The following is a 13,916-nucleotide window of genomic DNA, read 5'->3' on the forward strand; positions in this document are numbered from 1 at the left end:
GATGCTGTACCAGCGAAAGTTTATGTAGCCAAATTTCGAGGCAAAGGGCTGGATGACGAGCTCACAGTGATCATGATCGCGGCAACAGGCGTCTGTCTCTTTAAATTCACCTGAGGAAAGGGAATGGCAAAAAACACATTAGCCAGAGCCCGGACCCTGGGCTGACCCCTCTGCCCTTGTATGGGAGACCTAGCTCAAAGCGGCGAAGCAGACTCATCACTCTCTTGTGTCTCGGAAGGGGGGGCTGAGGCGAATCAGTCCCTGGACCTTTCCAGCTCTACCCGCTCTGAAGGCCACAGTTTCTCTCCCCCCCCCCCCCCCTCCCCGAGCTGCAGTTCCCAGCTAGAAGTGAAGGAAAGCAAGAAATGTCCTTACCCAGCTCCTCGTAGGTATCAGCAATGTGCCCAGCCCCGCACCACAAAGTCCCCGGGTAGGTGAAGCCACTGCTGGGGTGCTGGGGTTTCCCTGGAGCTGGCTCTTCAGCTTTTGCCAAGGGAGTCTCAGCATCCTTTCCACTTAGGAGGCGTTGGCAGGCCCGCCTGGCATCAGCTAACCCTTCATGCCCAGAGCCAGCTGCCAGCCCCCCAGGGCTCTGTCCAGGAGCCTCCCTTCTGCACTGCTTCATGAAGGAGCTGACTGCCTGCGGCTGCCACACCATGGAGCATGACAGGAGCTGCCCACTGCCATCCAGGGTCAGAGTCACCAGCTCCTGCCCATCAGACACCTGCTGCCTGGGTGGGGGCAGAGAGGAGCTCAGGGAACATTCTGAGCCATTCAGCCTGCTCTCTGCTGCCAGCTGCCGGGGCCAGAGGAGGCAGAGCAGGAAGATGCCCCAACCCATGAGTAAAGCTGGTTTCAGCACCACAGCTCGGAAACAGCAGCCTGCCTGAGGGAGGGAGCTGCCTTTATAAAGCGCTGGACAGGGGCCTGAGATTAACACAAATGACATTTCAGGGAGGGGCTTGAAGTCATTTACATTAAAATCCCACTTCTACCTCCCCTTCCCTTTGCCTCCCACTCCTCTCTCCTACATACACGCACACACATCATTTACCCTTGCCTTCCTCACCAAACCATAAAACTAGTTCCTTTCTTACTTTGCTAGCCTTGGTGCTGGTCATCTCATAGGATTGATTTGCTGGGCTACAGGATACAAAGTCAGTACTGGCTCAGAGGGAGGAGTTCCCCTAACACTAGGCTGGGACACTGGATCAGTACTGGCTCAGAGGGAGGAGTTCCCCTAACTCTAGGCTGGCACACTGGGTCAGTACTGGTTCAGAGGGAGGAGTTCCCCTAACACCATGCTGGGACACTGGGTCAGTACTGGCTCAGAGGGAGGAGTTCCCCTAACACTATGCTGGGACACAGTCAGATTATCTGTCCATCACTAGGCAATTTCTTGTGTACAACAACTTTCTCACGGCCCTGTAACAGCTTCTTGAGTTTCCATGAGAAGCCTGCAGGATGAATGATGTTAGCAAGCACAGACAAAAACCATTGAGTAATTTAGAAGACAGGCTACAGTACAAGTCACTGAAATCATCTCAGCTTGGCAGGCAGCAAGCTTCAAGTGCCTCCCACTGAGCCAGGATGTTCTGGGAAGACAGTTAGCTCCATCAGCACCTCTAGATCGAATTCACGCTTTCCTTCTTGCTTACTTACGGTGCGCTTCCCAGGACCGTGGCCATGAGATACTGGAACAGAATCTCTGGCATTTAAAAGGTTTCTAACACTTGTGTATATTTCAATTGGTCCCAATACTGGTTGTTCCTGGAAGCTAGCATCTTCTCCTCTCCTTTTTCATGCATAGAAGCATGGAGGGGAGGGGAGGGGAGAAGTAGGATGCCCTAACTTACTGTAAAAAAGCTTCTTGGGTTGTTGTATCACCGTAACATCTGGAGTCTTCCATCAACTGGAGCAGACTGGGACTTCCTAGACTGCCCCTCCCTGGATGCTGTATTCCCAGTAAAGTAACCATGGCACTGCTGCCTGGGCCCAGCCTGCTGACCGCTAGTTACCTCGCTGCAGGGGGGGGGGGGGGGGGCTGGGAGAGTGCAGGCTCGCACCCTGTTGCTTGGCAGCCAGCACTGGGGTGATGCTGCAGCCTATAAGACTGGCTTTTCTTTTGGAGTCCTCTTCTCTCTTTATATTGTGGGAGGGGTTTTTAGGGTTGGTTTTTTGATTTCTGAGAAATGCCTTTTGTGTCAATGCACGCCCCTAGAACTTGAGAAACGACCTACTCTTATAGTCTGATCCAAAGGAATTTGCAATAAAGGCTTTTTTCTTTATGCCACATTCATCAAAGTGGTATTAAGATGCCCTGAGAGTTTTGATGAGGGATTGTGGAAAAGCTGTGAAATATGCGATCAGATTCCTGAATGAAAGTTTCCACGTTTCTGCTGACACAGCACCTCTTGCAACATTGGACTGAGAACTCCTGTCTCACCCTTGTCTTGGGGCCCCACAGTGTGACACACACACACACACACACACACACACATAACATAAAACCATGCTCACCTGAGTACCAGCAAAAATGAAACAGAAAAACGTGATGGCAGAGAAAGGCCGTGCAGCCCATTCATACAACTGCTCAGCTCGATTTATTTACGTACTTTAAAGATTTGAGGTCCACTTATATTGGCAAAGCATGCTAGGCAGATTACAATATGTAACATAATATCAGTTACATTACATTCAATGTATAAAACATACAGATCCCATTGTGGAGCATAAACATTCCATAATCGTACAATAAGCAGTCAAACGTTTACTTCAGAGAAGGCTCTTCTTGAAAAAGAGAAGCCTTTGATTTTTTCTGAACTCCTTTAAAATCTGACTATATTATGTCTTCACTTGCAAACCATTCCATAGGACAGGATGTAGGACCGATATTGCACGATTTCGAGTTTCCTGAAGGTGACGACTTTCATACCTTGATGTTAGCGGATCGCAAAGCCCGAGAGGGGGCATAATCTTTAAACAATGTGCACAAATAGCCTGGTGCATCCTGTTGAAGAGATTTAAAGACTCATACAATAATTTTTATGCTTGATTATGAATCGTAACCTGCATTGAATCTTAGAGAATTGTGGAATAGAAGACATTTAAATAAAGAAGTAAGCTTTACATTTTATTTCTGGAGAACCAGGAGCCAGTGCAGATTTTGCAATAATGAGGGAACATGCTCGCTCATTGAAGTTCTGGTACTCAATCTGGCAGCAGAGTTCTGCAAAAGTTGCAATGCCTGTAGACGAACTTTTGGAAGGCCTATCTACGATAATCAAGTTTAGTTAAAAAGACAAGCTTGTACAATTGTGTGAAGATCTGTCTGATCCAGCAAATTCCTAAAATGTCTTAAAAGTTTTAATTTAAAATAACCTGTAGACAGAATGGATAAGTGAAATCCATAAAAAAAAAAAAATCCCAAATTTCAAACATGATCTGCAAATTCAATATTGGCCCCACTAAAAAACGCATACGTAAAGTCAGGTTGTCTTGGTCACCTGAAAACCAAAACACCTCGGTTTTAGACGGATTAAAGATTAATGCATTATTAGCTAACCAGTCATTAAGTGCCATCAAACAGAGGTCCCCTGAGCTTATCCCCTGCTTTCTTGATTTCAGATACTGTTCTCATCTTCACCAGAAGGCCATTCCATGTATATCCACTATCTTCTCTGTAAAGAAATATGTCCTTAGATTATTACTGAGTCTGGCCCCTGTCACCCTCATCCCCTGACCCCTCATTCTAAGAGCCTCCTTTCCATTGAAAGAGGCTCACCTCCTATGCATGGAAACCTCTGAGATATTTGAATGTCTCTATCATATCTCCCCTATCTCACCTTTCCTCTGGGGTGTACATATTCAGATCTTTAAGTCTATCCCCATATGCTTTAGAATGAAGACCACTGACCATTTCAGTTGCCACCTTCTGGACCGACTCCATCCTGTTTATATCCTTTTGAGGGTGCGGTCTCCAGAATTGTACACAGTATTCCAACTGAGGTCTCACCAGGGACCTATACAGGGGCAATATCACATCCCTTTTTCTGCTGAGCATTCCTCTCCCTATGCAGCCAAGCATCTTTCTGACTTTTACCGTCAATTTATCCACCTATTTGGCCATCTTGAGATCATCCGATATGATCATCCCCAGATCCTACTCTTGTTCCATGCTTAGAAAAATGTCACCTCCATACTGTATTGCATCTGTGGGTTTTTGTAGCCTGCATTTTTTTTTAGCATTAAATGGACCCTTGTGGGTCAGAGAAGAAAGCATGCTCATATTTTTTGTTTGAGACGTGCAGATTGAAATCCTCAGGAGCTTTGTAATTATGTGGACAGATTGCCCCAGTAAAAGGGATTTTATAGAAAATGGTTAAAATCAGGGAGAACTGAGCTTTACGTTTTAAATACCACTTCAGAAAAGGGGGGCTTGGGTGGAATTTGAATAAGGAAAGAGAGAGAGAGCAGGAGGCCGTTCCAGGCATTGGGTGGGAAAGCTGACGCTTGCCTCATCCGGGCTCCTTGCTACTGGAGATAACTCTGCCCTGCTGCTGTCCTTCCATGGAGGAGATGAGAATCTGGGAAACCTGGCGTGATTTCATTTTATCTGACTGCTAAGGTCATTAATCTTAGAAGCTCCAAAGTGTCAGTACACGACATGGGAGCCCACAACTGCTGTCAGCCGCCCAGAAGTTTATGGCAAACTGCTGATGACTGCCTCTTCGTTTCCAGCAGGAAGAACAAGGGCTTGCAGTGTGTACCAGGAAGGCCTCCCCCGCCCCCTTCCCTGGCTTTCTAGTGATAGTGCCAGAAAGCCATTCCTACTCCTTCATTCTTTCTGTAGCAGGCTGGGGAAGCCTCCCGAGCAAGAGGCAGACCTTACTGTGTATGTTAATGCATCCCCGTATACCAAATCTCTCCTTTCCTCATCTCCAAGCATTCAGTCACGCTACAATAAATTGTCCCTGGTCTCTCTCTTTATGTTGCAATGTGTTTAAACTCTTCGGCTTTCATTATCAGGAACTCTCTTCCCTCGTTCTTAGGTTCTCTTGCGTTACTTAGTAGGAGCTGCATTTCACACTTGTCCAACAGTATCCTACTTATAGCGGTTAAAATAATGTGGCTATATTACCACTGGACACATAAATAGACGTTGTCTAATCTTCTGATCTTTTCTCAAGATGTAACTTCTTCTCGCTTTCCTTAAGCGAAAGGTCTGATGGCAGCATTGCAGAAGTTAATAACGGCGTGCACACGTGATTGTCTGGGGCCTGCTCGGGGTGAGGGCTAAAGGGAGTCCAGCCTCTTGCCTTCCCCTTCACAAGGCACTCATTCACTTTACATGCAAAAACAACACCCCCATTGAGAGTCTCCTGCTCCTCGGCGAGAAACTTCAGCCTTCCTCATGGCCCCTGCCTCCCTCCCTTTTGTCAGGCCATCGGTTTTGGCAACAAAGGGGAGGGAGCCGATCAGGCAATGGCAGAAAGGAGGAGGGCAAAAGATTTAAGGGGGAAACATTACAGAGACCGAAACATCTTTCACTCTCGGACTCACTCACCCAGCACAGGCTGAGAAAGGGGCAGCATGGGTAGGGGCTTTCCTCTATGAAAAAAAAAACAAACAAACAAACAACCACGTCACAATGGTTTGATTCAGTTTATCTCATTCTTTTGCAGAAATGAGTTAACGGACAAAGCTGTAGGTGAAATCTTTTCTTTGGACTAACTTAATCCATCTGTGCTAATGAGCTCCACCAGGTCAGTACAACGAGACTTAAGGATGGTGCTGCCCAAATATACAAGTAAACCTCATTCCTGTGTACCTGTCTTTGCTTCAAAAGCTGTGAAGACTTACGAAATGAAAGGAACTGTGTGTGCCTGAGAGGTTAGGGGAGAGGAACTTTCCTGATTTGTTGAAATGAGCTGCAGTGAGGCCTAAGCCAGCAGCTGAGAATAAACCTGTTCAGCATGGCAGGAAGCTAACATCCAGCAACAGCCCCCACTGAGGTGCAAAATTGCTTGGGCTGTAGCCAACGTGAAAGGATTATTGAGAACTGATTTTAGTTTTTCTTCTGGGAGCTCCCCCAGAATTGGGGAGGATCTCCTAGGCATGAAACAGACTGGAGGTCCTCTGCTGTGGAAAACCCACCCTGCCACTCAGCGGGATGGTAACATGTTACTGCCAAGGAGACCTTTTATCATTATATTATTGCCCCTTATTGAGCTGCACTGTGCAAGATGTCTGCAGCATTCGGCATTTCCACCTCATCCCTAGGCCTGAGTCCTTTATTCTGCTTTTACATCCTGCTAACATGTTCCCAGTCACCCAGTATTTGTGCTCTGAGTATGCAGAAGCTGCTTGAATTAAACTCATACTAATTCTCATCACTGGCCTTAGTACCCTCTATCTTATTGTGAGGAACCCATTAAAAATGTTGCTATTACAGGGAAAATAACAAATAGTGTAGGAAGAACGGACACTGGAAATGTCTTTGTAGCTTTGTTAAACACTGGACAGAACTGAAGTTGCAGCCTTTGCTTAGAAGAATAGAAATCATTTAGCTTGTCTGACCCAGCTTCTGCAGGAAACTGACAGAGACAGGCTGTGCAGAGTTGCTGGTTCCAGCAGAGCCCAAGCACTTTCCCCAGAAACCCCCTTACTAGAAACACATTATCTGAAATTAAATCCCACCATGTCCTGAAGGCCACACCATGAACCTGTAAGCAGGAGCCAGGCCTATGTAAGGGCTACAGAGAACCAAAGTCACGAATCAGCCTGCACAGCTCTGGTAAACGTCATTTTCTTCTATAGAAGCAGTAAGCTTCACTTCTGCTTCCTGTACATGCTAAGAGAAGCTGGCTTAGCATAACTCCATCAGTACAAACCCCCTCCCTAAGTTCCAAAGGAAGCAGGTGCAATTAAGAGATATCTCTACGATCAGTAGAAGGAGAGAGCAGCAGACTCTTACCCCCACCCCCCCCTCTCACATACCCCTCCCACGTGCAAGCTTCTAGCAGAAACAGTAAGGCCAGGCCTGTCACTGGTGGCAAGAATATGATGAAGAATATGCCAAGAGATGCTAACTGCAAAGCTAGAGATAAGAACTTTAAAAAAAAAAGTATAAAAAGCCAGTGACTGTCTAAAGAAATTGTACTTGCTTGATAATTTACAGCTTGTATCCGTCTGCGCAGATGTTATAATAAAAAGACACTTTCGCTGAAGTGTCTTTTTCTGTTCACAGTCTTTTCTGTTCACAGTCTTATCATTCCCGAGAGGGAACCGTGATGTTATTTCCCACACTTATGGCATCTGATTTTAACTATCTTCTGTTTTGGCTGGTGAGTTGCTGCCCATTGCTGTTGCAGTGAGATCCTACCTCTAGCCCTGCTGGGAAATTATTCAGCCTTTGAACTGGGTGTTACAAGTGAGTTCAAAAGACGTTGTTGGCTTTCTGAATCTGCTCTGCCGCTGTTGCTGCTATTTTATTTTATTTATCGAGTTTTATATACCGTCGTTCGGTTTCACCATTACAAACAATGGTTTACAAAGTGTCGATGATTAACAGAGTTTTCAAAAATATTCGTAAGGTTGTTAATGTATGAAATATCATTTTATATACTTAAAATGTTGGTTAATCTATACATATTTTGGTTTTGTGTTGTAATAGCAACTTGTAATGAGTCCACCAGTTTTCCTAGTGTTGATAGGAGGGGAGTGGTGTTTTAGAGACAGTAGGTGAGTTGGTAGGCTTTGGTAAACATCCATGTTTTTAGCTCTTTTTTGAAAGTTTTTAAGTTTTCTTGGGTTCTGAGATAAATTGGGAGAGCATTCCATAGTTTAGGGCTTCCTAGTGAAATTGCTCTGTTTTGAGTTGATGTAAGTTGTTTAACACGAGCAGGTGGTATCTTTAATAGTCCTTTATTTGCTGATCTGAGGTTTCTGTTTGGAGCATGCAATTTTATGGATGAACTTAACCAGTTTGTTTGTTTTTTGTATATTATTTTATGTAGTATGGAAAGTATTTTGTATTCTATCCTGAATTTTATTGGGAGCCAGTATAGTGATATCAGAGTAGGAGTAATGTGATCATGTTTTTTGGCTCCAGTGAGTATTCTTGCCACTGCGTTTTGTAGGATTTGGAGTGGTCGGATGGTGTTAAGAGGTTATATATAGCAGTTTATGTATTTTATTCTTTTAAGTAAATTCTTAATTTCGTTTATTTCATATTTTTGTAAACCGTTTTGATAAAAAAATTTATTTTTAAAAAACGGTATATAAATGCTTTTATTTATTTAAATAAATAAATAAATAAATAAATAGAATAGGAGGGAGTTACAGTAGTCAAGGTTAGAGAAGATGAGTTGTTTAAGGACTGATCTGAAGTCGTTGGAGGAGAGGAAAGGTTTTAATTGACGTAGAGTTAGAAGTTTGTGATATCCGTCTTTGATTTTTGTTGTGATGTGGTTCTTGAATGAAAGATCCTTGTCTATTATGACTTCTAGGTTGCAGGCATGATTGACCGGCGAGATAGCCACTTTTTGGTTCATTAGGTTGAGTGGTGGTAGTTGAGGAGCATTGTTCTTTCTATCCAGTATGATTATTTCAGTCTTATCGACGTTAAGTATGAGTTTCATGTTGGTTAGTATTTGTTTTATTTTGTTTAGGTAATTGGCTATTTTTTTGTAGGTTTCTTCCAATGAGTTTTGTAGCGGGATTAATATTTGTATGTCATCTGTATATATGAAGTGAGTCAGATTAAGGGTTGAGAGGAAGTGGCATATCAGAAGCAGATAAATGTTGAAGAGTGTTGCAGATAGAGCGGAGCCTTGGGGAACTCCGGTGTCTAGGTTTATTTTTTTTGAAAGGGTGTTGTTGATAGACACTTGGTAGGTTCTTTGTGATAGATATGATGTGAACCATTGTAGGGTTTTTTCTTTTTCACCAATTTCAGATAGATGATCAATCATGTTAGAGTGGTTTACTGTGTCAAAGGCTGCTGATAGATCGAGTAGGACTAGAAGGTAGCTGTAACCGTTTTCGAAACCTTTGAGTACGGTGTCATTTAATGATAGTAGTAGTGTCTCCGTGTTCAGTTGTTTCCTGAAGCCAAATTGCAAGGGAAGTAGGATGTTTTCTTCAAGGTGGTCACTGAGACGGGAGTGGATGATTTTCTCAATGATTTTGGCAATGAAGGGTAGGTTTGATATGGGTTGGTAGTTCAGTGGGTTTTCTGGATCAAAGTTGTTCTTTTTCAGTATCGGTTTGATGATTGCAGATTTTAGACATTCTGGGTAGATTCTTTCAGTGAGGGATAGGTTTATGATGTCTGTTATCATTTTAGTTATTGATGGTTTGATATTTTTGATCGTCGTAATGGGTATGGAATCAATAGGGTGTTTAGCTGGGTTCATTTTTTGATGATCATTTGGATTTCCAATGATGATGCTGTCTCAAAGTTGTGCCAATTTGATGTATGAGATTTCAGTATTTTCTGGTCTTGTGAGTTGTTGTTTAGGTTGTTGTTTGAGGTTTTTTATTTTTTTGTTAAAGAAATCTGCGAAGTTGTTACTTGTGATCTTGGATGTTGATGATGATTGGTCATCATTGGATGATTTGGTTAGGCTTTTTACGATGTTGAATATCATCTTTGGGTTATGTTAGTATTTGTTTATTTTATTTGAGTAGAAGTCTTTTTTGTTTTGTGGATGAGTTTTTTATATTCTGCTAGTTGTGCTCTGTATGCGTTGAGTAGTGTGGTTGATTTGTTATTGTTTCTCCATGTTTTCTCTTTTTTTCTGAGTTCACGTTTGGCTGATCTGATGCTGTCATTGTACCATTGATTCTGATGTTTTGGGTTTTTTATTATTTTCTTTATCATGGGGTTTATCTTATCTGCTACTGTTTTTAGTTATGGCGAGCCAGGACGAAGTTGCACTCTCTGCATTTGATAGGTCTATGTTTGTTAGTTCTGTTTGTAAATTTGCTTGTAGTGTTTCCATGCAAAAAGGTGGTCTGTATGAGAAGGATTTAGGTGGGTTTTTTATGGTCGTAAGTTTACGGTTTGAATGTAAATTTGCGTGGATTATGGAGTGGTCCGACCAGGGTATCTTCGTGATCTTAGTTTGGTGGTTAGTCCATACGTCAGTGTTGATGAAGACGAGGTCAAGTGTGTGACCTGCTTTGTGCGTTGGGCCATTGATGATTTGACTAAGGCCTAGTGATGAGAGCGCATCAATGATTGAGGAACATGTGGGGGAGAGGGGGACGGTATCAATATGTATGTTGAAGTCACCTAGGATGATTATGGGTTTGTTGATAGTTATTTTGGTCAGGAAGAATTCAATAAGTGGTGAGCAGTTCCGATCCAGAGTATTAGGGGGTGCAGTATATCAAACAGATTTGTAGATTTGGTGAGTCAAATAGTGCAATTTCCAGTGGGGTGTAGTTGTTAGTTGGGATTAATTTCATCTGTAGGTTTTTTTGAAGAGAAGCATTAGACCTCCACCTTTCTTTTTTGGTCTGGGGATTGAAAATGTTCTGTAGGTTGAGTTGTTGATTTGGTTGATTAGTACCGTGTCTGTGTTTTTTATCCATGTTTCCGTGATTGCTATGTCATCTTGAAGTAGGTCGTTGATGATAGGTATCTTCTTTATTATGGATTGTGCGTTAAATAGTAAGAATGATAGTGCCAAGTAGCTGCTGAATATTTTAGTGTTGTTGTGAGTTAAGGTGGAGTGATGGTATTCATGTGTTTTCTTTGTTTTCTTGCTTGTGTTGTTCTTATTATTATCTAAGTTTAGATCCTTTCTGTGGATCTTGCTGTGGTCAGGGGGATGTGGGTTTGTCCTTTCTTGCATAGTTTGGGAGGGAAATATACGGTTTATAGTTCTTAATTATTGCTAGCGCTAAGGGTTTGCACTAAGGGGTGCACAAAGGGGAGGGCCCCTTTGTCGCGCAATGCCTGGTGGTCGCGCTTCCGATCAAGGTCCGGCGCTTCAACTGATGAAGTCAGAGGGGCGGGCCTCCCAAACGGCGCCTCTCTTTTTCTCTCTCTTTTGGGTGTTTCCAGGTGCCTGGTGCTGGATTTCCTCTCGGCGTGGTCGCACTTCCGATCAAGATCCGGCGCTTCAGCTGATGATGTCAGTGGGGCGGGCCTCCCGATCGGCATCTACCTTTGGTGGTTTTCTCAGGCTCCTGCTTTCTCTTTTTCTCTCTCTTTTGGGTGTTTCCAGGTGCCTGGTGCTGGATTTCCTCTTGGTGTGGTCGCACTTCCGATCAAGATCCGGCGCTTCAGCTGATGATGTCAGTGGGGCGGGCCTCCCGATCGGCGTCTCTCTTTGGTGGTTTTCACAGGATCCTGCTTTCTCTTTTTCTCTCTCTTTTGGGTGTTTCCAGGTGCCTTTTATCCCATTTTCTGTCTCCCCCACCCCTTATCTGCCTTGACCAACTGACTCTGGCATGCTAATTGCCAGCCTTTCTTCTGTGCCTGCCCCTTTGGATCTTGTCTCACCCTGCATTGTTCCGGAGGTCTCAAAGGCTGGAAGTTCTAAAGAAGATTGGTAGGAGAGGCCAAGTGTGATGGCCATGTTATTTGCCCTTGGTAACCAAGAGACAGCCCTGGCATCTTATGCCCAGTAATTTTGTTCTTTAAGAAAACCCTTTTACTATTTTATTAGCACTCAGACTCACTGCTGTGTAGTTTTTGTTGGGTTTTTTTTTGTTTGTTTTAATCATTCCTGGAGTTCTTTTTAAAAACTGGCATTGCATAAACTCCTCTCCAGTCCTCAGGTACAGTAGCATATTTTAATGATAAGTTATAGATTACCAGCAACAAGTCTTTAATTTCATATTTGAGTTCCTTCAGAATTTGTAGGTGAATACCATCAGGTTCTGGTGATTTGTTACAGTTTATTTGGAATGTATGTTATCCAAATAGTGCTATCCACTTTCAGCTTGTCTGAAAAGGTAAAATTGAAATAAAACAGATTGGATTGGATACCTTGTCATCATGCTTTTTCAGATTCACAATGATTTGTTTCTATTCCTCTGAATCATCACCTACAAAAAACATTTCTGGTGTGAGTATCTCCCCAACAGCCTTCTCAATAAAACGAAAGCAGAGTCAATTTAGTTTTTTCTACTATGGCCTCATACTCCCTGAGCGCCCCTTTAACCCTGGTCATCCAGTGGTCCAATCAATTCCCTTGCAAGCTTCTTGCTTTGACATACTTTAAAAAAAAAAAACAAAAAAAACTTTTTTATTATTACTTTTTGCTTCTTTGGCAAGTTTTCCTCAAATTATCTCTCTGCTGCCTTATTAAGGTTTTATATCTAATTTGTCCTGAAAGTTGCATCTTTTAGCACTTGTTAGTTTGTTCGTTTTTTTTATTCATTAGCTCTGTTTGAAGACAGTTGTCTCCCTACATAGCAGATAGGAAGATGCAGCTGTTGCTCTCTTATTTAGTAATTAGGATTTATTACCAGTCTTCTTGAATAAGGAATTCACTCAAGTGGGGATACAACCAGCCCAGTGAATTCTAGAGAAGAGGGGGATGAAGCATAGCAATCTCTGGAAGAAGCCACCAACCTCTAAGCCTCCAGACAGCCAAGCACAGGGCTGGAGATGTGGGAAAAGTTTCTGAGTAAGAGAGAGAATTTTCTGAGAAAATATGCTGTATCAGAGGAAAAGAGTAAATGATAGCAGATAAAAGACCCAAATGGTCCCTCAGTCTGCCCAGCATATGTCTGGAGTTGTAACTGCCGCTCTGTGCAGGTTACCCTCATGCAGAAATGTTTCACCAAAAGTTATCTTGGGTTATTTCATGTCTTCAGTTCAGTTCCTAGTGGCTAGAACAGGAGTACTCAAACCAATCCTACAGCCCCCCCAGCCAGTCGGGTTTTCAGAATATCCCTAATGAATATGCATGGAAAATATTTGCATACACAGGAGGTAGTTTCATGCATATTCATTAGAGATATCCTGAAAACCCGACTGGCTGGGGATGCCAAGGGATAGGTTTGAGCACCTCCAGGCTAGAGGATGGAAATGAAGAACTGAGATAACTTGTGGTAATTTTTGGTGTCACATTTCTGCATGGGGGTAACCTGCACAGAGCAGGAATTATTAGCCCAGACATATGCTGGACAGACTAGATCAGTAGTGGGCAAACTACAGCCCCCGGGACAAATCCAGTCCTTAAAGGATTTTAATCCAGCCCGCCTATCACTTGAGGACACTCCATGATGTGCGGCCTGCCAATGCTCTGACCTGCCTACCCGATGTCATCATCAAAGGCCAAGTTATTGCCCTTGATGACACTTGAGCAGGGAGGTCAGAATATCAGCAGGTGGCAAGGGGAGGCCCCATTCGTCAGCATGCTGGCAGGGTTCCCACCCCCCACCCCCACCAGCGAAAAGAGACATTGTTCATCGGCACTGGCAGGGTTCCCACCACTGTCAGCGAGGAGAGACCCTGTATGTTGTCACTGGCAGGGATCCCACCCCCTGCCAGCAAGGAAAGATTCCATCCTTTGGCACGGGCGGGGTTCCTGCCAGTGAGAAGAGACAGTGATGCGACAACAGTGCCCTGCTGGAGCCCAGCAGGGGGAGCCAGAAAAGAAAACAAGTCGTGGCAATGATGCCCATCAGAGCCAAGGCTGGTGGGGCTGAAAATAGAAGAAAAAAAGTTGTGGCAGTGGCGCCTGCCAATGTTGAGGCCAGTGGGATCAAAAAAAGAAGAAACTATGTTGTGGCAGCGGTGCCTGCCTGAGCCGAATCCAGTGGGGCCAAAAACAAAGAAAAAAAGAGCAGAAAGCCCAGGCCGGCAGGGCTGAAGTAGGAGAAGGGAGATGCAGCAGCGGTGCCTGCTGGAAGAGAAGAAAATAGACCGGGTAGTGGGTCACTGCTTC

At 43.9% G+C, this 13,916-nt stretch overlaps 1 protein-coding gene across 1 annotated transcript in view; it reads left to right on the forward strand.

Annotated features, from left to right (window-relative positions):
* Positions 1-5,684: 5,684 nt before the first annotated feature.
* The window catches only part of LOC115096552 (adenine phosphoribosyltransferase-like), a 55,023-nt gene continuing 46,791 nt past the window's right edge, over positions 5,685-13,916 (forward strand). Inside the window, exon 1 of the mRNA XM_029611322.1 lies at positions 5,685-5,765. The gene's annotated coding sequence lies outside the window, so the exon portion shown is untranslated. The remainder of the gene's footprint in view (positions 5,766-13,916) is intronic.

The sequence above is a fragment of the Rhinatrema bivittatum genome, chromosome 8, assembly GCF_901001135.1.
Source record: "Rhinatrema bivittatum chromosome 8, aRhiBiv1.1, whole genome shotgun sequence".
Classification (NCBI taxonomy): Eukaryota; Metazoa; Chordata; class Amphibia; order Gymnophiona; family Rhinatrematidae; genus Rhinatrema; species Rhinatrema bivittatum.